The sequence below is a fragment of the Bos grunniens genome, chromosome 6 (assembly GCF_055505025.1).
Source record: "Bos grunniens cultivar Pamir isolate PY7600 chromosome 6, Bosgru_T2T1.0, whole genome shotgun sequence".
NCBI classification, from domain to species: Eukaryota; Metazoa; Chordata; class Mammalia; order Artiodactyla; family Bovidae; genus Bos; species Bos grunniens.
Window position 1 is genome coordinate 77120717 of NC_141170.1, and position 26603 is coordinate 77147319.

Genomic DNA, 26603 nt, shown 5'->3' on the forward strand with positions numbered 1-26603 from the left:
AGTGATTTTGGAGCCCCCAAAAATAAAGTCTGACACTGTTTCCACTGTTTCCCCATCTGTTTCCCATGAAGTGATGGGACCAGATGCCATGACCTTTGTTTTTTGAATGTTGAGCTTTAAGCCAAATTTTTCACTCTCCACTTTCACTTTCTTCAAGAGGCTTTTTAGTTCCTCTTCACTTTCTGCCATAAGGGTGGTGTCATCTGCATATCTGACCTATGCAGAGTTAAATCTGTATTTATGCAAATCTTAAACTGGTGCACAACTTTTTTAAGTTGTACACATACAAACTTAGCTGTGAAAGACACAACCAGTTCTTAACACAGACATAGCAAAAATATTACATAGTCTTAAATAACCATTCTTGTGTGACCCACATGCTGTACCTAATAATGATATGGAATTTTAGATTTTTAAAAGAATTACTTCTTGTGAAACAAACTGCAGAAATGACCTTTTTGCAGACTGGCCTTAGAATGAATGTGCAGCTATTGCCATCTTGTGGTCGTATGCAGGAGACAAGCAAAACTGAAGAGAGTAGCTCTCTTCTGTTATTTGCTAAGATCAATTGTCAGTTGAAATGAAATATTAAGACTGTAATCTATATCTTCCTTAAATTAGAGTTGAAAAAATTTTACTCATTCACAAAGTTAATGAAAATTTATACAGACCAAAATACGTTTATTAAATTTCTAATAGCTTTATTTTTTATTTTTACTTCCAATTTTATTGAGATAATTGACATGTAGCACTAAGTGTAAAGAGTACAGAATAATTATTTGACTTGTATGCATCATGAAATAATTACCATAATAAATTTAATGAACACCACCATTTCTTACAGATATAAAATTAAAGAAAAAGAAAAATTTTCACATGTAACATACAGCAGTTTTTATAATATTATTCATGTTGTACATTGTATCCCTATTCTTTATCTTATGGAAGTTTGTACTTTGGACCACCTGTGATTTTATTATTTGTTATCTCCTTGTGTGACTTCCTCTATTAAACCATCCCTGATTTTCACTAGCATTCTTAGCTGACAGTGTATGTAATTCCTCTGTCAGAATCAGATCAGATCAGATCAGTCACTCAGTCGTGTCCGATTCTTTGCGACCCCATGAATCGCAGCACGCCAAGCCTTCCTGTCCATCACCAACTCAGTGAGTTCACTGAGACTCACGTCCATCGAGTCAGTGATGCCATCCAGCCATCTCATCCTCTGTCGTCCCCTTCTCCTCCTGCCCCCAATCCCTCCCAGCATCAGAGTCTTTTCCAATGAGTCAACTCTTCGCATGAGGTGGCCAAAGTACTGGAGTTTCAGCTTTAGCATCAGTCCTTCCAAAGAAATCCCAGGGCTGATCTCCTTCAGAATGGACTGGTTGGATCTCCTTGCAGTCCAAGGGACTCTCAAGAGTCTTCTACAACACCACAGTTCAAAAGCATCAATTCTTGGGCACTCAGCCTTCTTCACAGTCCAACTCTCACATCCATACATGACCACAGGAAAAACCATAGCCTTGACTAGACAAACCTTTGTTGGCAAAGTAATGTCTCTGCTTTTGAATATGCTATCTAGGTTGGTCATAACTTTTCTTCCAAGGAGTAAGCATCTTTTAATTTCCTGGCTGCAGTCACCATCTGCAGTGATTTTGGAGCCCCCAAAAATAAAGTCTGACACTGTTTCCACTGTTTCCCCATCTATTTCCCATGAAGTGATGGGACCGGATGCCATGATCTTCGTTTTCTGAATGTTGAGCTTTAAGCCCACTTTTTCACTCTCCACTTTCACTTTCATCAAGAAGCTTTTGAGTTCCTCTTCACTTTCTGCCATAAGGGTGGTGTCATCTGCATATCTGAGGTTATTGATATTTCTCCCGGCAATCTTGATTCCAGCTTGTGTTTCTTCCAGTCCAGCGTTTCTCATGATGTACTCTGCATATAAGTTAAATAAACAGGGTGACAATATACAGCTTTGACGAACTCCTTTTCCTATTTGGAACCAGTCTGTTGTTCCATGTCCAGTTCTAACTGTGGCTTCCTGACCTGCATACAAATTTCTCAAGAGGCAGATCAGGTGTTCTGGTATTCCCATCTCTGTCAGAATAGCATGTTCTAAAGAAAATTGTGAACTTTGGAACCAGATGGGACTGAGTTCTAATGCCTGTTTTAGCTGTATGACTGGAGGCAAGACATACAACTTCTCAGAACCTCAGTAATTGTTTTTATAAGGACAAAGCCATGATCATAATTCACAACAAGTTGCTGTGAATATGGCAGGGGCTCACATGGGGCCTAGAGGGGTTAACTCTTATTAAAGAACTAAAACATTGGTATTTGTTCATAGTTTTTTTTTGTTTTTGTTTTTTGCAAGTCATCTGTGAATTCCTTGAGGGAAGGAGCTGACTATCCATCTTGGTCTTAAATACTTAGTGACCTCCCTGGCACAGGGTAAATATCCGTAGAATGCCTGCGTCTTGTTCCATCTTGCCAACCAGGCTAGAATTTTATGTAATTAGGGGCTGGGCATGAGACTTCTTTGTATTCCTTGCCATTTGTAACACAGAGCTTAGAGTAGCTGATTAGCATGTAAAAGATGAATCTTTGATTGATGTGCTTAAAATTATGTGCCGTCCACTTAGTTATTCAGCTAAGTATTAATTAATGAGGTCTCACTTCAGGTACGGAGAAGGCAATGGCACCCCACTCCAGTATTCTTGCCTGGAGAATCCCATGGATGGAGGAGCCTGGTGGGCTGCAGTCCATGGGGTCGCTAAGGGTCGGACACAACTAAACGACTTCCCTTTCACTTTTCACTTCCATGCATTGGGGAAGGAAATGGCAACCCACTCCAGTGTTCTTGCCTGGAGAATCCCAGGGACGGCGGAGCCTAGTGGGGTCCCGTCTATGGGGTCGCACAGAGTCAGACACAACTGAAGCGACTTAGCAGCAGCAGCACTTCAGGTATCTATTGAGCCACATTCCCAGGTTTTTTCATTTTCTATTTCTCATAAAATTTCAACTCCTTATTTCTATTGTTGATTGCTTGATCACATCACTAATAACATTACTCTTAAGTTTATGTGAAAAATAATAGTTTTTTTTTTTTTTTCTTTCCCTCCCAAATGTTGAAATGTCCTAGTGGTTTACTTGCAAAAAAAGTGAGTATCTCTCTGGTTGAAATAAGACAGACAAGGATTATTGTTGACTTGTGGCGCTTGACTTTGCATTTCTGTGGGGAAAATCTATCAAGTAGCCTGCCTTCAAATTTATAGATTTTTTTTCTTCCCTTGTTTGTTGCTGTCCTACTTAGAGCAAGAGATGTATGATCTGAAGGAAGTTTCCATGGCAGAGTTGATGGGTGAGTCCCTCCCTATCTCTTGCAGTGGCTCACTCATTCTAAAATTAAACACAGGCAGCTTAGAGAGTTGTATAGAAGGTTGTTGCTCAGCTCAGGGGATTGTGGGCTGTGGAAACCCTTCCCCCACAGCCTGCATGTTGTGTGACGGCGACAGCTATGATACTGTTCCCCCGGGACGCCTCGCCTCCTTGTTCCTCACTCCTTCTCTGTCACTTTAAAAGATGTATCTTTCAGTTTTCCCAGGGCTTCTCAGGTTTACCTCTGGTTAGTTACAGATTCTGTGGGTGGATGCTATCAACTCAGAAAATCCTGCCTTTGATATTTTTGACTTGTAATGCGTTTGTAAATGCTTTGGAGTACCCAGCACTGCAAAGATACAAAATACAAGTGGCTTAAGTTTCTGACACCTATGAATACATCTCACCAGAGCACAGCATCTTGGAATCTAATTTGCTGAAGCTTTGAAGCTATTGTACAGAGAATATAGTGCTGTTAAAGAATGTGAGAATCTAAGGGTTAGCTGCAGTTCGAAAAGTGATGTTCATGATTAGTTTAACATTACTGGGACCATATTTTCTAGGTTTAAATTCCAACACTCCTGCTCCCTAACTTGGGCTAGCTGCCTGACCTCCCAACACTCATTTCAGGGGAATATTAAAGGTAACTCTGTGCTTAAATTCTTCTTCTGTGAGACTAGAACTTAGCATTAGTGGGCATTCAATAAATGTCCTTAGTGTCATGTTAGTTATTAATTATTCTTTATTTATTGCTGTGCTGGGTCTTCACTGCTACCCGGGTTTTTCCCTAGTTGCTGTGAGTGGGGGCCTACTCTCTAGCTGTGGTGCATGGACTTCTCATTGTGGTGGCTTCTCTTCTTGTGGCACACAGTAGTTGCAGCACGTGGGACTCAGTACTTGGCATTTCCAGGCTCTAGAGCACAGGCTCAGTAGCTGTGGGGCACAGGCTTAGTTGCTCTGTGGCATGTGGAATCTTCCCAGATCAGGGATTGAACCCATGTCCACTGTGCTGGCAGACAGATTCTCTACCACTGAGCCACCAGAGAAGCCCTTGTGTTAATTAGTAGTAGTAGGGTTAGTATTTGTACTGTTATATTACTATCATCAGAGGTTTCTTTCCTTCTTGAATTTTATGATTAGGATTGGTTTGACCCAGACTGAGTGTCCAGCAAAGTGATTTCTGGTCCCTGTTCCTCTACACGGAGTCTATCACTGAAGTTCCTTCTTACCCAGCGTGGCTGCTGCTGAGGCAGAGGCCACAGAGCTGATAAGACAACTTGCCATATTCAACACCCCTTGGAATTTCCAAGAAATAATTGAGGGCTGATTTTCCATGATATTGGAGAACTTGTAACTGCAGGTGAGAGATTCAGCTAAAAAGTATTGCTTATCTGACTTAGATAATGGTAACTTGCATTTATAATATGCTTACACCATGCTGAGCACATACCAAATGATTTATGACATTACCTTGTTTAATGGTGATAAAATCTGCATGAAGTGACAATTATTATTTTTGTTTTATTGATGAGACAGTGGGTTCTGAGAGCTTATGTAACTTGGCAGTGTCACACAATAATAAGTATCATGGGCAAAATTCAAATCCAGATTTATCTATTTGTTGAATCTACACAGTACTTGAAAAATAAATTACCTTGCTTCTGAGGTAATAAGATGTAATGAGAAGAATTCTTCGTTCTTCATGCTGGGTGGGCATAATAAGAGAATATGTGTTTGGAGCTTACTGTTCTCCAGCTGCTCATTTAAGGCTCATGGAGATACTTTTATTTCCTCGTGTTACGGATGAGGCACCTGAGGCAGAGGGGTGGCTCACCCAGGTCGTGTGACCAGTGAGCCACAGAGCTGAGTTCCGAGCCCAGTCTGGTTGCTCAGTCTACACAGTGGTGATGATCACATCAGATATCTGGGTTCTAGTCTCAGCCAGGGGTATTTCTGAGGCAGTTACTGGGCAACTCACTTAAAAACCCTAGGTCTTGGTCTCCCCACTTGTAAATTAGTGATCCTACTTGTTCCATCCTCTTTAGAAGCTTTGTGTGAGAAACAAGACACCTGCATAGAAATGCTCTCCAACTTTATAATACACTATAAACTATAACCATTTATTGTTGTTGCTAAGTCTTGTGCTATGTTTGCAAACCGATGAAATGTACATAAAATGTGTGTTATAGAAACTATCTGCTACTTATATAGCCTATAACCCTTCATAAAATAAACAAGTCAGCAAACAAACAAATGCATAAAACAGGCTCCCCTTTGCTGTTTTAAGCTTTGAGATGGTCAAAAAGTATACAATGAATTGAGTCTTCTCAATGTTAGTGGAGAATATATTTTTATTGTTTATAAATTAAATTATTTATAATTATATAATTAAATATATTGTTTATTCTTGTTTAGGAATAAACAAGCTTTGAAATAAATGTAAAGATTTATATATACAAGCTCTTAAATCAGTCAAAGATACAACCTGTTTTTGTAGGAAGTAATCACATTTTTAGTGCTTTTAATTTTTGTTCCAAATGGTGACTAATCTGTCATTTCTTGTCATTATTTTGCTGGAATTGATTAATATCAGGAAACATGGATGGATTTGATGACTGGTGGAGCTTTTGTTCAAAATTGAATTGTATATGTGGCAGTTAATTTATACAGTTGGAAAAAAAAAAAAAAGACAAAGTCAGCAATGCATTCAAGTTAATACTGGATTCCTAAACCCATGTTCTGTTCTACCTTTGGTCTGAGTGCTGTAATCTCCTGGAAAAATGGAGAAGTATTTGCAGAAATATGGAAGATTTTCATTGTCAGTTGTGGTCTACAGAGTTGGTGTGCAGCTGAAGCATAGGGCACAGTGTGTTATTCCCAATGCTTGTGGCTCTGAATTCAGGGGTCAGTGCCAAGTCTTCCATTTATTTTTGAATTTACTTGTACTTTGAATGTTTCTTCTCTCAGCCCACTCTCTGTCCTAATCACCCCCATTTATTCATTCCACAGATATTTATTAAACCTCATAGCATAGTGGTTAAGGGCAATATGAAGATGAAGTACAATGTGGTGGTTTTTAGCTTTAAAGAAGGCCATGGGGAGGAATGAAGGGAAGAAGGTAGGAACAGAGACTTAAATTTCAATGAATACCTGCTAGTCAGCAAACAGTGACTTGAATTACTTAGTGCATCAATGCTCTTTAATCATAAGAACTTAGGAGGTAGAAGTCTTAATCCTTATGTTCAGATGTGGAAATTGAAATGATTGTTTGACATTCATAGTCACTTGGTTATTCTCTATCACCTTTGACATTTCACCTCACAATATGTCTTATCCTGACCTTAATGACAAGTTTAGTCTAAATAGAAACTTCTTCTTAAGTGTTTTTAAAAAATAATATATTTTTGACATTATTGCCTTGAACAAGAAAGTTCTGGGATATGCTGGCTTCAGAGGGTTCCTGAAATTTTGTCCCTTGGCTTTGTTTTCTTTGTTTAGCCTCATTCTGCAGATGGTCCTCCATGTGGTAAGTGAGAGAAGCATGACTGCACAGTTATAGGCTTATTGCATCAGCATCTCATTTTAGAGAACTGAAAAGGAAATGGGAATCTCAGAAAAATATGATGCCTCTCCCTACAAGTGGAATTTATGTATTGAGATAACATTTTGAGATAACATTGGTAAATAACATTGTGTAAGTTTCATGTACATTGTATTTCTACTTCTGTATACACTTGCATGTGGACATCACCAGATGGTCAATACTAAAATCAGATTGATTATATTCTTTGCAGCTGGAGATAGAGAAGCTCTATGTAGTCAGCAAAAACAAGACTGGGAGCTGATTGTGGTTCAGATCATGAATTCCTTGTTACCAAATTCAGACTTAAATGGAAGAAAGTAGGGAAAACTACTAGACCATTCAGGTACGGCCTAAATCAAATCCCTTACGATTATACAGAGGAAGTGATAAATAGGTTCAAGGGATTATATCTGATAGAGTACCAGAAAAACGGAGGTTCATGATATTGTACAGGAATCAGTGATCAAAACCATCCCCAAGGAGAAGAAATGCAAAAAGGCAAAATGGTTGTCTAAGGAGTCCTTACAAACAGCTGAGAAAGGAAGAGAAGTGAAAGGCAAAAGAGAAAAGGAAAGATACATTCATCTGAATGCAGAGTTCCAAAGAATAGCTAGGAGAGACAAGAAAGCCTTCCTAAGTGATCAATGCAGAGAAATAGAGGAAAACAATAGAATGGGAAAGACTAGAGATCTCTTCAAGAAAATTAGAGATACCAAGGGAACATTTCATGCAAAGATGGGCACAATAAAGGACAGAAATGGTATGGACCTAACAGAAGCAGAAGATATTAAAAAGAGGTGGCATGAACACACAGAAGAACTGTACAAGAAAGATCTTCATGACCCAGATAATCATGATGGTGTGGTCACTCACCTAGAGCCAGACATCCTGGAATGTGAAGCCCAGTGAGCCTTAGGAAGCATCACTATAAACAAAGCTAGTGGAGGTGATGGAATTCCAGTTGGGTTGTTTCAAATCCTAAAAGATGATGCTGTGAAAGTGCTGCACTCAGTATGCCAGCAAATTTGGAAAGCCCAGCAGTGGCCACAGGACTGGAAAAGGTCAGTTTTCATTCCATTACCAAAGAAAGGCAATGCCAAAGAATGCTCAAACTATCATACAGTTGCACTCATTTCACATGCTAGCGAAGTAATGCTCAAAATCCTTCAAACTAGACTTCAACAGTATGTGAACTTAGAACTTCCAGATGTACAAGATGTGTTTAAAAGGCAGAGGAACCAGAGATCAAATTGCCAGCATCCGTTAGACCATAGAAAAAGTTAGAGAATTCCAGAAAAACATCTGCTTCTGCTTCATTGACTATGCTAAAGCTTTTGGGTAGATCACAACAAACTGTGGAAAATACTTAAAGAGATGGGGATTCCAGATCACCTGACCTGCCTCCTGAGAAACCTGTATGCAAGTCAAGAAACAACAGTTAAAACCAGAGTGGGAACAACAGACTGGTTCCAAATTGCAAAAGGAGTACATCAAGGCTGTATGTTGTCATCCTGGTTATTTAACTTATATGCAGAGTACATCATGCGAAAGGCCAGGCTGGATTAAACACAAGCTGGAATCAAGATTGCCAGGGGAAATATCAATAACCTCAGATATGCAGATGGTACCACCCTTATGGCAGAAAGTGAAGAGGAATTAAAGAGCCTTTTGATGAAGGTAAAATAGGAGAGTGAAAAAGCTGGCTTAAAACTCAACATTCAAAATCCAAAGGTCATGGCATCTGGTCCCATCACTTCATGGCAAATAGATGGGGTAAAAATGGAAACAGTGACAGACTTTTTTTTTTTTTTCCTTTGGCTCCAAAATCTCTGAAAATGGTGACTGCAGCCATGAAATTAAAGAACACTTCCTCTTGGAAGAAAAACTATGACAAACCTAAATAGTATATTTAAAAAATGGAGACTTGACTTTGCCTTAAGAGGTCTGTCTAGTCAAAGCTATGGTTTTTCCAGTAGTCATGTATGGATGTTAGAGTTAGATCATAAAGAAGGCTGAGCACTGAAGAATTAATGCTTTTGAACTGTGGTATTGGATAAGACTCTTGAGAATCCCTTGAACTGCAAGAAGATCAAACAAGTCAACCTAAAAGAAATCAACCCTGAATATTCATCGGAAGGGCTGATGCTAATGCTGAAGCTCCAATACTTTGGCCACCTGATGTGAAGGGTTGACTAATTAAAGAAGACTCTGATGCTGGGAAAGATTGAAGACAGGAAGAGAAGGGGACAACAGAGGATGAGATGGGTGGATGGCATCACAGACTCGATGGACATGAGTTTGAGCAATCTCTGGGAGTTGGTGATGGATAGGAAAGCCTGACATGCTGCAGTCCATGGGGTCGCAGCATCAGACACAGCTGAACTGATACACTGCAGCATGCTCACCACCAAAGTTTAGTTTCCATTTATCCCCATACAGTTGACCCTTTACCGATTTTTCTTTCTCCTCTGGTAAATCCCTAAGGAACATAGGGCTGCACATATCTTTTTGAATTAACATTTACATTTTCTTTGGTTTAATACCCAGAAGTGAAATAGCTGGATCCTATGAGGTTCTATTATTTTTGTTTTTTTTAGTAATCTTCCTGCGATTTCCCATAGTGACCATACCAGGTTATACTTCCACAGCAACAGTGTAGGAGTCTTCTTTTTCTCTACATCCTTGCCAAGCACTTACATTTTGCCTTTTTGATAATAGGCATTCTAATGGGTTTGAGATATCTCATTGTGGTTTTGATTTGCTTTTCCCTAGTAATCATTGATTTGAACATTTTTTCATATGCTATTGGCCATCTGTACCCTGTCTTAGGTATGTTCAGCTCCTCTGCCTATTTGTAAATTTGGTTTGTTTTTTTGTTGTTGTTGAGTTATATGAATTCCTTATATATTTTGGATTTTTAACCCTTTATTGAATAAATGATTTACAAATACCTTCGTCCAGTCACTAGGCTGCCTTTTTGTTTTATTAATGATTTACTTTGCTGTTCAGAAGCTGTTTAAATTGGTATAGGGTCATTGGTTTGTTTGTTTGTTTGTTTTGCTTTTTTTCCTCTTGCCTGAAGAGACAGGGAATCTTTGAAATACCAGGGAGGTATTTCAAAGACTGATGTCAAAGAGCGTACTGCCTATGTTTTCTTTTCAGATTTTTATAGTTTCAGGTTTTATATTCAAGTCTTTAATCCATTTTGAGTTCATTTGTGTGTATGGTATGAGATGGTGGTTTAATTTTATCTATGTGACTGTTTGATTTTCCCAACACCATTTATTGAAGAGACCGTCCTCTCTCCATTGTGTGTTCCTTGCTCTTTCATTGTAAATTGATTGTCCATACATGTGTGGATTTATTTCTAGGCTTACAGTTTTGTTCCAAAGATCTATGTGTCTGTTTTTCTTCTGGTACCATGCTCTTTTGATTATTATAGCTTTTTAACATAGTTTGAAGGCAGGGTTTGCTTCCCAGGTGGCACAGTGGGAAAAAAAGTCTGTCTGCAATGCAGGAGACTAGGTTCAATCTCAGAAAGATCCCCTGAAGGAGGGAATGGCTACCCACTCCAGTACTCTTGCCTAAAGAATCCCATGTACAGTGGTGCCTGGTGGGCTACAGTTCATAGGGTCACAGTGAGTCAGATGTGACTGAAGTGACTGAATACACATGCTTGAAAGCTTGTGATGGGATATCTCCAGTTTTGTTCTTGTTTTTCAGGTTTCCTTTGGTTATCTGGGGTCTTTTGAAATTTCATATAAATTTTAGGATTTTTTTGTGTGAATTATCTCTGAGGTTTAGATAGGTATTGCATTGAATCTGGTTATAGACAGTCTACAACTGAATCAACTGTAGATTGACTTAGGTAACATGGGCTTTCCTGGTGGCTCAGATGGTAAAGAATCTGCCTGCAATGCAGGAGACCTGAGTTTGATCCCTGGAGAAGGGAATGGCTACCTGCTACAATATTCTTACCTGGAGAATTCCATAGACAGAGGAGCCTGGCGGGCTATAGTATATGGGGTTGAAAAGAGTTGGGCACAACTGAATGACTAACACTTTCACTTTAGGTAAGATGGATGTTTTAACAATGTTAATTCTTCCAGTCCATGAGAATGGAATAACTTTCCAGTTTTTTTGTGTCTTCTTTAATCTTTCAGCAATATCTCATAGTTTCAGTATACAAGTCTTTTATCTCCTTGGTTAAATTTATTCCTAAGCATTTTATTCTTTTTTGTTGTGATGGTAAATGAGATTGTTTTCTTATGTTTTCTTTATGCTGACTTATTCTTGGTGTATAGAAACACAACAGACTTTTATATATTGATTTTGTACCATGCAACTTTACTATATTTGGTTATTATTTCTAATAGTTTTTTTTTGTGGCATTATTCATAATAGCCAAAAAATGGAAACAACTCAAATGCCCATCAACTGAATGGAAAAATAAAATGTGGTTTATCCATGCAGTGGAACATTCTTCATCAATAAACAGCAATTAAGTACCAATTTATACTATAGCATGGATGACATTTATACTAAATCAAAGAAGCCAGATAAAAAGCCACATATTATATGATTCTGTTTACATGAAATGTCCAAAATTGGCAGTCCATAGAGACAAAAATAGATTAGTGTTGATTAGGGCTGGGAGGAAGTGAAAATTAGAGGTGATAGCTAAGAGGTATGGAGTTTAAGAGCCATGAATGTGTTCTAAAACTGATTGTGATGATGGTTGTTCAGTCCTGTAAATATACTAAACCCATTAAATTGGACACTAAATGGATGAATTGAATGGTATGTGAATTATTGATATATTCCAATAAAGCTGTTAGAAAAAAAATCTGGATAAGAGATCTGAGTATCTGTAGAATTTTTGTTTTTAAGTTCTCTGGGTGTTTCTGATACACATTAACATTAAGAATTAAAACTAGTACTTTAGGTGGACCAAACTAATCCATCTCCACTGTCGTGCATATGGTTTCAGTGACCTTTATTTGAGAGTGATGGGTGGAAGTGGGCGCAGTCAGTAATATATCTTCATAGTTCAAGAACAATTTCATTCCAGTTTAACATTAGCTAATTTGGTTTACAAGACCATTTACATGCAAGAACTGGCACTTGGTCATGGAGGTTTTGGAAATATTAAATTAATGTCAACTCAACATTGACTCAAAAATAGTTGATCAAATTTACTCTGGTAAAGAGTAAAAGGAAACTAAATTTAAGACATGATCATGATAAGATAAATGAAAATGCTGTATGAAGAAGCCAGGAGTTGTACTTGATGATGAATTCTACATTTCTACTTGACATAGTTGAATTTTCATCAGATTGTGCCAAATGAAAATATATCTTTGGGGATAAGATGTTTGGCTTTATGGTTGCATTCTTGAGGTTTTTAATGTCTACTTATATATTTTCACATTTGAAATATATCATTGTATCTGGTTTTAGGAAGACATCCTTGTGCAAATGTTTTTGTTGGAAGATTGACATCTTAGAATATGAATATGTTAAGGATAAAACCAACTATCTTTTTATATAATTTAAAATTTTATTTATTCTTTTTTTGAACTACAGTTAAAATTATATTCATTTCAGGTGTACAACATAAGGCATTCAACATTTATATACATTATGAATTGATCACAACTACAAGTCTAGTAACAATCTGTCACCATACAAGGTTATTAGTGTAATTATGTCCTTGACTTATTTATTTTTATAACTAGAAATGTATACTTCTTAGTCTTCTTTACTTATTTCACCCAACACCCCACCACCCTACTCCTTGCTAACCATCAGTTTGCTCTCTGTTATCCATGTCTCTGTTTCTATTTTATTTGTTTGGTTTTTTAGATTTCACATACAAGCATAGTTCATTTTATCATATTTCATAGGTCTTGCAATTTTTGCAAATTGAAACTTTGTGGCAACCCTGTGTTGTTGGATGATAGCATTTTTTAGCAATAAATAATTAATTAAGGTATGTGTACTGGTTTCTTTTAGACAAAATGCTGTTACACACTAAATAAACCACTGTATAGTATAAATATGACATTTGTATGCTTTGGGAAACCAAAAAACACACATAACTCATTTTATTGTGATATTCCCAATATTGCCATGGTCTAGAACCAAGCTCACAATGACTCTGAGGTATGCCTGTGTAAGTGAAGTTATACAGTATTTGTCTTTCTCCGTCCCACTTATCTCACTTAGCATAATACCCTCTAATCCATCCACATGTTACTAATGGCAAGATATCATTCTTTTTTAAGGATGAGTAATAAGTGAGGGAGGTCAAGAGCCACTTTGGAGGGGCCAGCCAGGTCAGGGGAGTTGACTGAGGTGGGTCCCAGAGAACACCAGAGTGGGGTACACAGTTTTAGTTCTGTTGAAGGAGTGGAACAGAAATGGCACCTGCCAGCCCTGAGCCAGCTAGGTGAAAGGGAGGACAAGAAAATTGGGGCCCCCAGTGCTTTTGTCTTCAGAGAAAGTGCCATCAGATCCCTGTGCTGCTGGTAGCTATCTTTATATCAGTCAGTAGTCTCCTCTGTGTATGATCCAGGTTATTTTCAAGCTGCTACATCTGTGCTGGGACTCGGAGTGGATTTATGTGCAAGCCCTGAAAGAGGGAAATCTCAATTTCCTGTGGCGCTCCAGCTCTCCTGGACATCAGCCCCTAAGGGTTTCAAAGCCAGATGTTATGGGGGATCATCTTCCCCGTGCAGGACTGGGGCTGGGGAGCCCGATGGAGAGCTCAATCCCCTCACTCCTCAGAGCTGGGCAGGGGGAGTACTCCATGGTTGTGATATATCCCTCCCACTTCTGGACCACTGCCCTGAGGGTGTCGGTTCTGACTAGACCACATCTCAGCCCTTCCTCCCCATCTCAATGAACCACCTACTTTCATATCATTTTTTACAGCTCTCAGTTTTTATTTAAAATATAGACATTTGTTTATTTATTTTAATCAGAAAATATTTTATCAAGGTCTAAGAATATTTTCTTTGGGCATAAAAGGTTTTGATCACTTGAAAGGTTTTTAATTACCATTACACGTGTAGTGATATGGCACTGGATTTGTTGGAGTTATAGTACATTTGTTTTATATATATATATATATATATATATATATATATATATATATATATATAACATATACATATATGGCTTTGATTAAATAAATATTTCTACAAAGCTCGTTATGAAAAATAGCAGCTGCTGACCCCAAATCATTCAACTCTGTTTGCTGTCTCTTGGGTCAGATAACATGGATATGCTGTTACTTCCTGATCATTTAAGTTTTGGACATTATTGGCTGACTTCCTGCAGTGGAAGATGGGAATTTAGTTCTCTTGACCTACTTCACCAAATGCTCATTTGTAGTACTTTCATCTTTCTACCGTACTTATATGATGACTTTGAATAAATCAATCTACAATGTTTATATTATTATGGCTGTAAACCCTGATGTCTGGAGATCCATGAAATTATATTTCTTTTCTCTTCCATCCATTTCTTTGCCTGGAGATGTCTCCTTTTTTTTTTTTTCCTTTTATATATATTTATTACTGATTTCTGATTTATCTTTAAACTCTCTCTCAATTTTTAACAATTCTTTCCATGTGATTGAACAGTTCAGTTTTTTTTTTTCTTTTGTAAATCAGTTTTATTTTTGTGGAGGTTCTTTTCCTGGAGCCTCCTGCTTGCTACTATCCACATTTATTCACTTTTAGGCTTGTTGTAAAAGTTTATCCTGGGATTTCTCTTTCTTGTTCACTTGTGTTGGATTTCCTATATCTGGGATCTCACTCTTCTTCTTCTTTAAGGTACTATTTTGTTTAACTCTTTATTTTGAATTAATTGCAAATTAACAGGAGGTTGCAAAAACAGTGATGAGAGGACCCATGTACTCTTCATTCAGTTTCCCTCAGTTGTTAGATTTTATGTAACTACACCAAATGGTCAAATTCAAGAAACTGATATTATTATAGGTATTATGATGCTATAATTATAATTAATATTATATTTAGATTTATATTATTAATATTAATCATAACACAATTATACAGTATATTATATTGATATAATATACTCAATAATAATATCAACTTATTATCATTGTTTATCATTAATTTATTTATAAGTAATTAGATGACACCACCCTTATGGCAGAAAGTGAAGAGGAACTAAAAAGCCTCTTGATGAAAGTGAAAGTGGAGAGTGAAAAAGTTGGCTTAAAGCTCAACATTCAGAAAACGAAGATCATGGCATCCGGTCCCACCACTTCATGGGAAATAGATGAGGAAACAGTGGAAACGGTGTCAGACTTTATTTTTCTGGGCTCCAAAATCACTACAGATGGTGACTGCAGCCGTGAAATTAAAAGACACTTACTCCTTGGAAGGAAAGTTATGACCAACCTAGATAGCATATTCAAAAGCAGAGACATTACTTTGCCAACAAAGGTTCGTCTAGTCAAGGCTATGGTTTTTCCTGTGGTCATGTATGGATGTGAGAGTTGGACTGTGAAGAAGGCTGAGTGCCGAAGAATTGATGCTTTTGAACTGTGGTGTTGGAGAAGACTCTTGAGAGTCCCTTGGACTGCAAGGAGATCCAACCAGTCCATTCTGAAGGAGCTCAGCCCTGGGATTTCTTTGGAGGGAATGATGCTAAAGCTGAAACTCCAGTACTTTGGCCACCTCATGCGAAGCGTTGACTCATTGGAAAAGACTCTGATGCTGGGAGGGATTGGGGGCAGGAGGAGAAGGGGACGACAGAGGATGAGATGGCTGGATGGCATCATTGACTCGATGGACATGAGTCTGGGTGAACTCCGGGAGTTAGTGATGGACAGGGAGGCCTGGCGTGCTGCGATTCATGGGGTCGCAAAGAGTTGGACACGACTGAGTGACTGATCTGATCTGATCTGATACAAATAATTGTTAAAGTTATTTATTTAAATGATTATTATGTAAACAATTATTTATAAATGATATGTATATCAATGAACAATTATAACATATCAACTATAGTATATTAATGTATTTTATAATATATACTATATTGATATAGTATTAATACTAATTGCATGTTATATTGATATATTTTATTATATTATGTATTATGTTGACATTATATAATTAACTGTGATATAATTTTTACTATTATAATTACACATAGTATAATATGTGTACACATATAGTATAATATATATTACATATATTATAATAATTGCACATAGTATAATGTACACATATAGTTCTATGTCATTTTACCAAATACATAAATTTATTTAGCTACTACCCAAATCAAGATACACAACTATGCTATCCCAATCAAAATTTCCTGAGTGTTACCCTTTTACAGTCTTATCCATCTCTCTCTCCCCCATTACCCTACTCTTGGCAATAACTAACCTGTTATTGATCCTGGTAATTTTGCCATTTGGAGAATTTTATACAAATGAAGTCAAACAGTATTGACGTTGGCTTTTTTCAGTAGTCATGGTCCCTTTGATGTGCTTATAAATTTTTGCTTGTATCAGTAGTTCATTTTTATTGCTGAATTGTGCTCCATGGTAAGGATGTACCACAGATTAGCCTATCACCCATTGCAGCACACATTTGTTGTTTCCCAACTTTTGACTATTACAAATAAAGTTACTATTAGCAGTTGTGCATAGATTTTGGCATAAATTTTGATTTAAGGGTCTATGGCTGTGACTACTGGCTCATGTGGTGAGTATATGGTTGGTTTCTTATATTAATATAGCCACTCCTGTTTTCTTTTGGTTGTTGTTCTTACGATCTGTTTCCATTCTATAACTTTCAGCCTGCATACATCATTGAAGTAAATTTCTTACAGATAGCCTATCGTTGGGCCATGCTATTTTAATTCACTCTACCAGTCTCTGTTTTTAACTTGATGCATTTAGACCACTCTCATTTAATAAAAGGTGGCTCAGATGATAAAGAATCCACCTGCAGTGCAGGAGAACCAGGTTCAATCCCTGGGTCAAGAAGATCCTCTGAAGAAGAAAATGGCTATCCACTCCAGTATTCTTGCCTAGAGAATTCCATGGACAGAGGAGCCTGGTGGGCTACAGTCCAAGGGGTCACCGTCAAACAATTTAGAAATTCAAGAGGAAAAGAGCTGTTTCATTTACTCATAGTTTCACTTTGTTTTTCTTCCCCCTTATGTTCTAATATTCCTTTGTTAATCATTTCCTTTGTATATAGGTAATTCACTATCTGTTCTTTTGAAATAGAGTTTTTTGGTGACTGTCTCTTAGTTTCCCTTCATCTGAGTAGAGTGTCTTTGTTATGGGTTGAAATGTATCCCCTCCAAAAGCTAAGTTGTTGGAAAGCTAACTCCCAGTAGCTCAGAATGTGATCCTTTGTAATGGTGTCATTGCAAATGCAGTTAGTTAAGATGAGGTCATAGTGGACCAGTGAGTCAGCGCTTCACATCAGGTGGCCAAATATTGGAGCCTGAACTACAGAATCAGTGCTTCCAATGAATATTCAGGATTGATTTTCTTTAGCATTTACTGGTTTGATCTCTTTGCTATCCAAAGAACTATCAAAAGTCTATTCTGGCACCACAATTTGAAAGCATTAACTCTTCAGCCCTCAGTTGTCTTCATAGTCCAACTCTCACATCTGTATGTGAATACAGGACAAGCCATATCTTTGACTATATGGACCTTTGTTGGCAAAGTGATGTCTCTGCTATTTAATATGCTGTCTAGTTTTGTCATAGCTTTCCTTCCAAGGAGCAAGCACCTTTTAATTTCCTGGTAGTAGTTCCTGTCCACAGTGATTTTGGACAAATAGCCCAAAATAATAAAATCTGCCAGTTTCCCTATCTATTTGCCATAGAGTGATGGGGCCAGATGCCATGATTTTATTTTTTTGAATGTTGAATTTTAAACCAACTTTTTCACACTCCTCTCTCACTCTCATCAAAGAAGCTCTTTAGTTCCTCTTTGCTTTCTGTCATTAGAGTGGTCTCATCAAATGAGGTAGCTGATATTTCTCCTGGCAGTCTTGATTCCAGCTTGTGATTCATCCAGTCTGGAATTTTGCATGATGTACTCTGCATCTAAGTTAAATAAGCAGGGTGACAATATACAGCCTTGACATACTCGTTTCCCACTTTTGAACCAGTCCATTGTTCCATGTCTGCTCCTAACTGTTGCTTCTTGACCTGCATACAGGTTCTCAGGAGGCATGTAAAGTGGTCTGGTATTCCCATCTCTTTAAGAATTTTCCACAGTTTGTTGTGAACTACTCAGAAAAAGGCTTTGACATAGTCAGTGATGCAGAAGTGGATGTTTTTTTCCTGGAATTCCCTTGCTTTCTCTATGATCCAATGGATGTTGGCAAATTGATCTCTGGTTCCTCTGCCAGTTCTAAATCCAGCTTGTATATCTGGAAGTTCTTGGTTCACATATTCTTGAAGCCTAGCTTGAAGGATTTTTTAGTATTACTCTGCTAGCATGTGAAATAAGTGCAATTGTATAGTAGTTTGACCATTTTTTTATATTGCCCTTCTTTAGGACTGGAATGAAGACTGACCTTTTTCAGTCCTCTGGCCACTGCTGAATTTTCCAAATTTGCTGACATATTGAGTGCAGCACTTTAACAGCATCACCTTTTAGGATTTGAAATAGCTCAGTTGAAATTCCGTCACCTCCACTAACTTTGTTCATGTAATGCTTCCTAAGATGCATTTGACTTCACACTCCAGGATGTCTGACTTTAGGTAAGTGACCACACTATTGTAGTTATCTGGGTCATTAAGATCTTCTTTGTATAGTTCTTCTGTGGGTTCTTGCCATCTCTTCTTCATCTCTTCTGCTTCTGTCAGGTCCTTGCTGTTTCTGTCCTTTATCATGCCAGTCTTTGCATGAAATATTCCTTTGATATATCCAGTTTTCTTGAAGAGATCGCTAGTCTTTCCCATTCTATTGTTTTCCTCTATTTCTTTGCATTGTTCATTTCAGAAAGCCTTATCTCTCCTTGCTATTCTCTGGAACTCTGCTTTCAGTTGGGTGTATCTTTCCCTTTCTCCCTGTCTTTCACTTCTCTTCTTTCCTCAGCTATCTGCAAAACCACCTCAGCAACCACTTTTCCTTCCTGAATTTCTTTTTCTTGGGGATGGTTTTGATCACTGCCTTCTGTACAGTATTAGGAACCTCTGTCCATAGTTCTTCAGGCACTCTGTCTACCAAAACTTATCCCTTGAATCTATTTGTCACTTCCATTGTATAATCATAAGGGATTTGATATAGGTCATACCTGAATGGCCTTAGAGCTCCCCTGGTGACTCAGATGGTAAAGCGTCTGCCTGCAATGCAGGAAACCTGGGTTCGATCCCTGTGTTGGGAAGATCTCCTGGAGAAGGAAATGGCAACCCACTCCAGTATTCTTGCCTGGAGAATCCCGCGGACGGAGGAGCATGTTAGGCTACAGTCCATGGGGTCGCGGAGTTGGACATGACTGAGCAACTTTACTTACTTTACTTACTGAATGGCCTTGTGGTTTTCTCCACTTTCTTCAGTTTGAGAAAGGAGCTCATGATCTGAGCCACTGCTGCTGCTGCTAAGTCACTTCAGTTGTGTCCGACTCTGTGTGACCCCATGGACTGCAGCCTACCAGGCTTCTCTATCCATGGGATTCTCCAGGCAAGAACACTGGAGTGGGTTGCCATTTCCTTCTCCAATGCATGAAAGTGGAAAGTGAAAGTGAAGTCACTCAGTCGTGTCCAACTCTTAGCAACCCCATGGACTGCAGCCTACCAGGCTCCTCCATCCATGGGATTTTCCAGTCAACAGTACTGGAGTGGGGTGCCATTGCCTTCTCCGATCTAAGCCCCATTCAGCTCTAAATTTTCTTTTTGTAGACTGTATAGAGCTTCTCCATCTTTAGCTGCAAATAATATAATCAGTCTGATTTTAGTGTTGACTGTTTGGTGATATCCATGTGATGGGTCTTCTCTTGTGCTATTGGAAAAAGGTGTCTGCTATGACTAATGAGTTTTTGATAAAATTCTATTAGCTTTTGCCATACTTCAGTTTTGTACTCCAAGGTATACTCCAAACAAGTTTTTACTCCAAACTTGTCTGTTTTTCCAGGTATCTCTGGACTTCCTACTTTTGCATTGCAATCCCCTATGATGAAAAGGACATCTTTTGTGTGTGTGTGTGTGTGTTAGTTCTAGAAAGTGTTTTAAGTCTTCCTAGAACCAGTCAACTTGAGCTTCTGTGGCATCAGGGGTTGGGACGAGGACTTGGATTACAGTTATGCCGGATGGTTTGCCTTGGAAAAAAACAGATTATTATGTCATTTTTGAGATTGCAACCAAGTCCTGCATTTTGAACTCCTTATTATTCTGAAGGCTACTTCATTTCTTCTAAGCTATTCTTGCCCACTGTGTTAGATATAATGAACATCTGAATTCAATGTGCCCATTCCCATCCATTTTAGTTTACTGATTCCTAAGATGTTACTGTTCTATCTTGCCATCTCCTGCTTGACCACGTCCAATTTACCTTGATTCGTGGATCTAACATTCCAAGTTCCTATGCATTACTGTTCTTTACAGCATCGGACTTAAACTTTCACCACCAGACACATCCACAACTGAGTAGTTGCCACTTTGGACCAACTGCTTCATTCCGTCTGGAGCTATTAGTAATTGCCCTCCACTCTTACCCAGTAGCATTCTGGACACCCTCTGACCTGGGGGCTCATCTTTCAGTGTCATATCTTTTTGCCTTATTATAATGTTCATGGGACTCTTATGGCAAGAATACCAGGATGGGTTGCCATTTCCTCCTTCAGTGGACCATGATTTGCCAGAACTCTTCATTGTGACCCATCCATCCTGGGTGGCCCTGTGTGGCATGGCTCATAGCTTCATTGACTTATACAAGCCCCTTCACCATTACAAGGCTGTGATATACGAATACTGGAGTGGTTTGCCTTTTCCCTCTTCAGGGGATCTTCCTGCCCCAGGATTGAACCTGCATCCCCTGTGTTTCCTGCATTGGCAAGTGGATTCTTTACCAACTGCGTCACCTGGGAAGTGCTGAGATGGTATTGGCTCCTCCTCTACTCCTGAAAAATATCTTTTTCATTGTCTTGGGGCTTTATTTGTGCCTTTTGGCATATTGGGGTTGTTTGCTTCTTCGTCACTCTGTCTGCGATATTTGAGGCAATGTGAAAAACCAGGGAATTCCCCACCATGTCATTCCTTGGGTTCTTCAGTTTCTAGCCAATATGTCTTCTCTTCACCTTTTGGAATCTTGTTATATTTGTTATACTTAGAGTGCCCAGAGTTCTTACATGACAGGAATAGTAAGGAAAAGGCTGTCTACTCCATCTTTCTAGAAGCAAATGTCTCTTCTTTTTAAATTTATGTTTTAATTAAAATGTGTAGGTTGCAGGTGCATAATATAGTATTTTGCATTTTTTAAAGGTTATACTCCACTTACAGTTATAAAATATTGGCTATGTTCACTTTGTTTTACAATATATCCTTGTAACTTTTTTAATATTAATAGATTTTACCTCTTAATCCTCTACCCTTGTAATATCCCTCCCCTATTTCCTCTCCCCACCAGTAACCACCAGTTTGTTCTTCACATCTGTGAGTCTGCTTCTTTTGCTGTTATATTCACTAGTTTGTTGTATTTAAAATTCCACATTAAAGTGACATCTTATAGTATTTGTCTTTATCTAACGTATTTGCTTAGTTTATCTATATTGTTACAAAGGCAAATTTTTATTCTTTTTTAATCTGAATAGTATTCCATCGTATATCTATTTACCACATTTCTTTATCCATTTGTCTGCTGATAGGCACTTAGGTTGCTGTCATATCTTGACAGTTGTAAATAATGTCTCTTTGAACAGTTGGGGTATATGTTGCTGTTAAATCACTCAGTCGTGTCTGACTCTTTGCGACCCCATGGACTATCTGCCAGGCTCTTCTGTCCATACAGTTCTCCAGGCAAGAATACTGGAGTGGGTGCCTTTTCCTTCTCCAGGGGTATATGTATCTTTGGGAATTAGTGTTTTTGTTTTTTTTTTTGAAGTCTTTTTTTAAAGGACATTTAGTTAAGGATCTTCTCCAGTGGTTTTCTGTGAAAGGCTGCATGGAATTTAGTATTATTATTTTTATTTTAGATTTTTATAAGCCTGAAAATATAAGCCGGGAGAAATATCAATAACCTCAGATATGCAGATGATACCACCCTTATGGCAGAAAGTGAAGAGGAACTAAAGACCCTCTTGATGAAAGTGAAAGAGGAGAGTGAAAAAGTTGGCTTAAAGCTCAACATTCAGAAAATGAAGATCATGGCATCTGGTCCCATCACTTCATGGGAAATAGATGGGGAAACAGTGTCAGACTTTATTTTTTTGGGCTCCAAAATCACTGCAGATGGTGACTGCAGCCATGAAATTAAAAGACACTTACTCCTTGGAAGGAAAGTTATGACCAACCTAGACAGCATATTTAAAAGCAGAGACATTACGTTGCCAACAAAGGTTCGTCTAGTCAAGGCTATGGTTTTTCCTGTGGTCATGTATGGATGTGAGAGTTGGACTGTGAAGAAGGCTGAGTGCCCAAGAATTGATGCCTTTGAACTGTGGTGTTGTAGAAGACTCTTGAGAGTCCCTTGGACTGCAAGGAGATCCAACCAGTCCATTCTGAAGGAGATCAGCCCTGGGATTTCTTTGGAAGCAATGATGCTAAAGCTGAAACTCCAGTACTTTGACCACCTCATGCGAAGAGTTGACTCATTGGAAAAGACTCTGATGCTGGGAGGGATTGGGGGCAGGAGGAGAAGGGGACGCCAGAGGATGAGATGGCTGGATGGCATCACTGACTCAATGGACGTGAGTCTGGGTGAACTCAGGGAGTTGGTAATGGACAGGGAGGCCTGGCATGCTGCGATTCATGGGATCACAAAGAGTCAGACACGACTGAGCGATTGAACGGAACTGAAGCCTGAAAATACTTTTTTTCTGTCCTTCCACTTGTTGATAATTTGACTGTATATAGAAATTTGTGTGTTAAAGCAGATATATCAAAAACAATAATAAAGCTTATGCTTTAGGGACTTTCATTTGCATATACCACTTTTAAGACCTTATGCCTATTTTTGCATTTATAATTTTAAATAATTTTTCTTAAAGAGAGCTTTTCCAAATTGTAGAAGCTTCAGGCCTCACAAGACCTAGAAATCCTTTTCCTTCAGAAATTTGGAGCTAACATTTTCTAACTTCGGTGATGTCTGTTAACATTGTGATTTTTGGTTCTTTGTATTTAACTGTATTTCCCCCTCTTTGAGGATCTAATTATTATTGCTACATTAGAGTACGTTTGGATTATATTAGCTTAGCTCCTCCAAAAATCTTATTTTTTTTACTTATGCATTAATTGTAATCAAATGATACGTCTAAGGTTATGTAAAATGTACTTCTACATTTGCTTTTAAAATGCTGTTTTTAATATTTTCTGTTAAAATATGTAAACCACATCTGTAAAGCAACAGAAGATAATCTTTTAAACTTTAAGGAAGACAAACACACAAAAAATATAGACATATTTCACTTTAGGGAGTTGCTATGTGGCCTCCTTTTTGATCATAAGGATTATAAAAATTGTGCATTTTTTTCTGCCCTGAAACTTGGTTTCAGAGGGAGAATAGAGAATTCAACCTGGTAAAGACAGGGCAGTTTTTCTGTATTTATTTTTAAAGGACTATTTATATATGTAATAATCAAGCTACTATTTATCTCACCTGTATAAGAATTTTTAGTCCAACCATGATCATAGTCTAAAATTACAGATTCTGTAGGCAAATCTTCCCCTGGTTTGGACATTTAAAGAAAAAGCATTAACTTTTTCTAATGGGTAGATGTCAGTTCATTCAAGCTGTTTACACAAAAATACCATAGGATAAGTGGCTTATAACCAACAGAAATTTATTTCTCACCATTCTGGAGGTTGGGAGTCAAAGATCATTGCTCTGGCAGATTTGGTGTCTGAGGAGGATCTGTTTCCTTGTGTATAAAGAGCTAACTTCTCATTGTAACTTCATGCAGCAGAAAAGGACTAGGGAGCTCCCTTGTTCATTTACTCAGTTGGGTCCTACTCTTTGAGATCCCCATGGACTGAAGCACGCCAGGCTTCCTCATCCTTCACTATCTCCCCAGACTATCTTTCAAACTCATGCCCATTGAGTCAGTGATGCCATCCAACCATCTCATCCTCTGTCGTCCCCTTCTCCTCCTGCCTTCAATCTTTCCCAGCATCAGGGTCTTTTCCAGTGAGTCAGTTCTTCGCATCAGGTAGATGCGAAAACATTGGAGTTCGCAAAATATTGGAGTTTCAGCCTCAGCATCAGTCCTTTCAATGAATATTCAGGACTGATTTCCTTTAGGATGAACTGGTTGGGTTTCCTTGCAGTCCACGGGACTTTCAAGAGTCTTCTCCAACACCAGTTTGAAAGCATCAATTCTTCAGCACTCAGCCTTCCTTCTTCAGAGAGAAAGCTCTCTGGAGTCTTTCTCCACACCTCCTAATACCATGACATCGAGGGGTTAGCATTTCACATACGAATTTTTAGGGCCACACAAAATTCAACCTGTACCACCATGTGAAAGAGGAAAATCATTAAAAATATAAGTTCTACATAATATTATTTAAGAATTAAAGAACTGAAATGTTAAGAAAAAAGTAATAAGCCAAGAAGTTTCCGTGTTTGTAATGGACTCATTAAGACAGCTGAGAAACAGTTTATATTTCCTTGCCTAAAAATGACCAGCCATTTGCTAGTCACAGTTCATAACATGAATTCTGATGAATGTAAGATAGTAGGTGCTTATATATGTGTAAACATGATTAGAGGTGACTGTATTTTGTTCTATTCAGTGGTGTGTTTGATGTCAGTTTTCTGTCATTGCATCCTACTGTAGAGACAGTATATTCGTGTCATCCTATATTTAATGTAAACATTTTTTTCCATTTTTAACTCTATTTCCTTAAAATGGCATGCTTTGTAGAGTATGATGGTACTTTGATTGTTGTGTAATAGTGATAATTGATTATTGGTTACTGCTTAGGGAGTATTATCCAGGTGTGTCAGAAATATAAATTCATGCTGAGTCAGAGTGAAAACATCTTTGAGGTCATTAACTTCAGTTTCTTCACTTTATTATGTATCAGAAGGAAAGGAGACACAAAAAGGAATAATAGGATGATCTTCTGTAGCACACAGTGTTTCTAGAATCTCCCTTTGTGATTTTTTTTTTTTTGTTCACTGCACTTTCTACTTCTCCATATTAGCAATAAGAAATACCCCATAAAAAAATGAATGGTAAAGCAAACTCTGGTATGAAGTAATTGGCAGCTGGCCAGTCTATTCTCTCCCTAGTGCCCTTTCTTATTTCATTAACTTTGCAATAATAGAACCCTGCATTTGTTTGTGGTTGAACCTAATAGTAATTTTTTATTTGATATAAAGTATGATTTTGATTTTATGTTTATAGTTAAACAGAGTTTATGAACACAAAATATGAACATGGAACAAAGCTAGCCCACTAAAAATAAGAGATTCTTTATAATGTACTCAAAATATTTTGCATATCAGTGTCGTAATTCCTGCAGGTGCATAAAAAACAAGAGGCATGATGTGACTAACCTTATTTATCATGCCAAGCTACTTTATGAGCTTCTATAGGAAAAACATTGAGATAACATCTTTTTGCATAGTAAAGGAGATGTGAGCAATTGTCCTCAAGAGTAGAATAATGACTACTTCTGAGAGGAGGGGAATAATTTCTAAGCACTAAATCACAGGGATGAAAACAAGAAGGAGGAGACTAATACATTGGACTGAATCAAGATTTTGAATGTCTGTGTTTTAAAAAAATACTACAGATAAAATGAAATAATATAGAGCAGGGGAAATATTTGGAACATACATGAAAAGGTTTGGTTAATTTATTTTTAATTCTGATGTAAACAATAAAGTGGGAGAAGGCAAAGGCACCCCACTCCAGTACTCTTGCCTGGAAAATCCCATGGACGGAGGAGCCTGGTGGGCTGCAGTCCATGTGGTCGCTAAGAGTCAGATCCGACTGAGCGACTTCACTTTCACTTTTCACTTTCATGCATTGGAGAAGGAAATGGCAACCCACTCCAGTGTTCTTGCCTGGAGAATCCCAGGGATGGGGGAGCCTGGTGGGCTGACTGAAGTGACTTAGCAGCAGCAACAGCAAATAATAAAGTAGAAAACCTGGCATGGAAACCTGAGGCATTTAGAAATATAGAAATGGCCAGGAAATATATGAAAAGAAAATGTCCATAGCTAATAAATGTGAATAGTAATAGCATTCCATTTCTCTTGATTATTCTATTGGACTAGCTTTTTAAAATACATGAAAGTAAGTGTTGATGAGAATGTGGAGAGAGTAGCACTTTTATAGGAGTGTGAATTGGTATAGATTTCTGGGAATGAACTTGGCTCTGTGTATTTATAGTCTTCACATTTTAATAGCCCTTGACTAAGGAGCTATATTTCTAGTATTTTATATAAAAATCAGAA

General features: G+C 38.0%; 1 protein-coding gene and 1 long non-coding RNA gene across 2 annotated transcripts in view; both read left to right on the top strand.

Annotated features, from left to right (window-relative positions):
• Positions 1–26603, top strand: part of KCNIP4 (potassium voltage-gated channel interacting protein 4) — a 1317771-nt gene that overhangs the window by 192549 nt on the left and 1098619 nt on the right. The gene's annotated exons all lie outside the window — the stretch shown is intronic.
• Positions 3315–7533, top strand: LOC147370904 (uncharacterized). The gene is made up of 2 exons (XR_015165604.1): positions 3315–3364; positions 4522–7533. It is a non-coding gene; the product is annotated as an uncharacterized LOC147370904 (long non-coding RNA).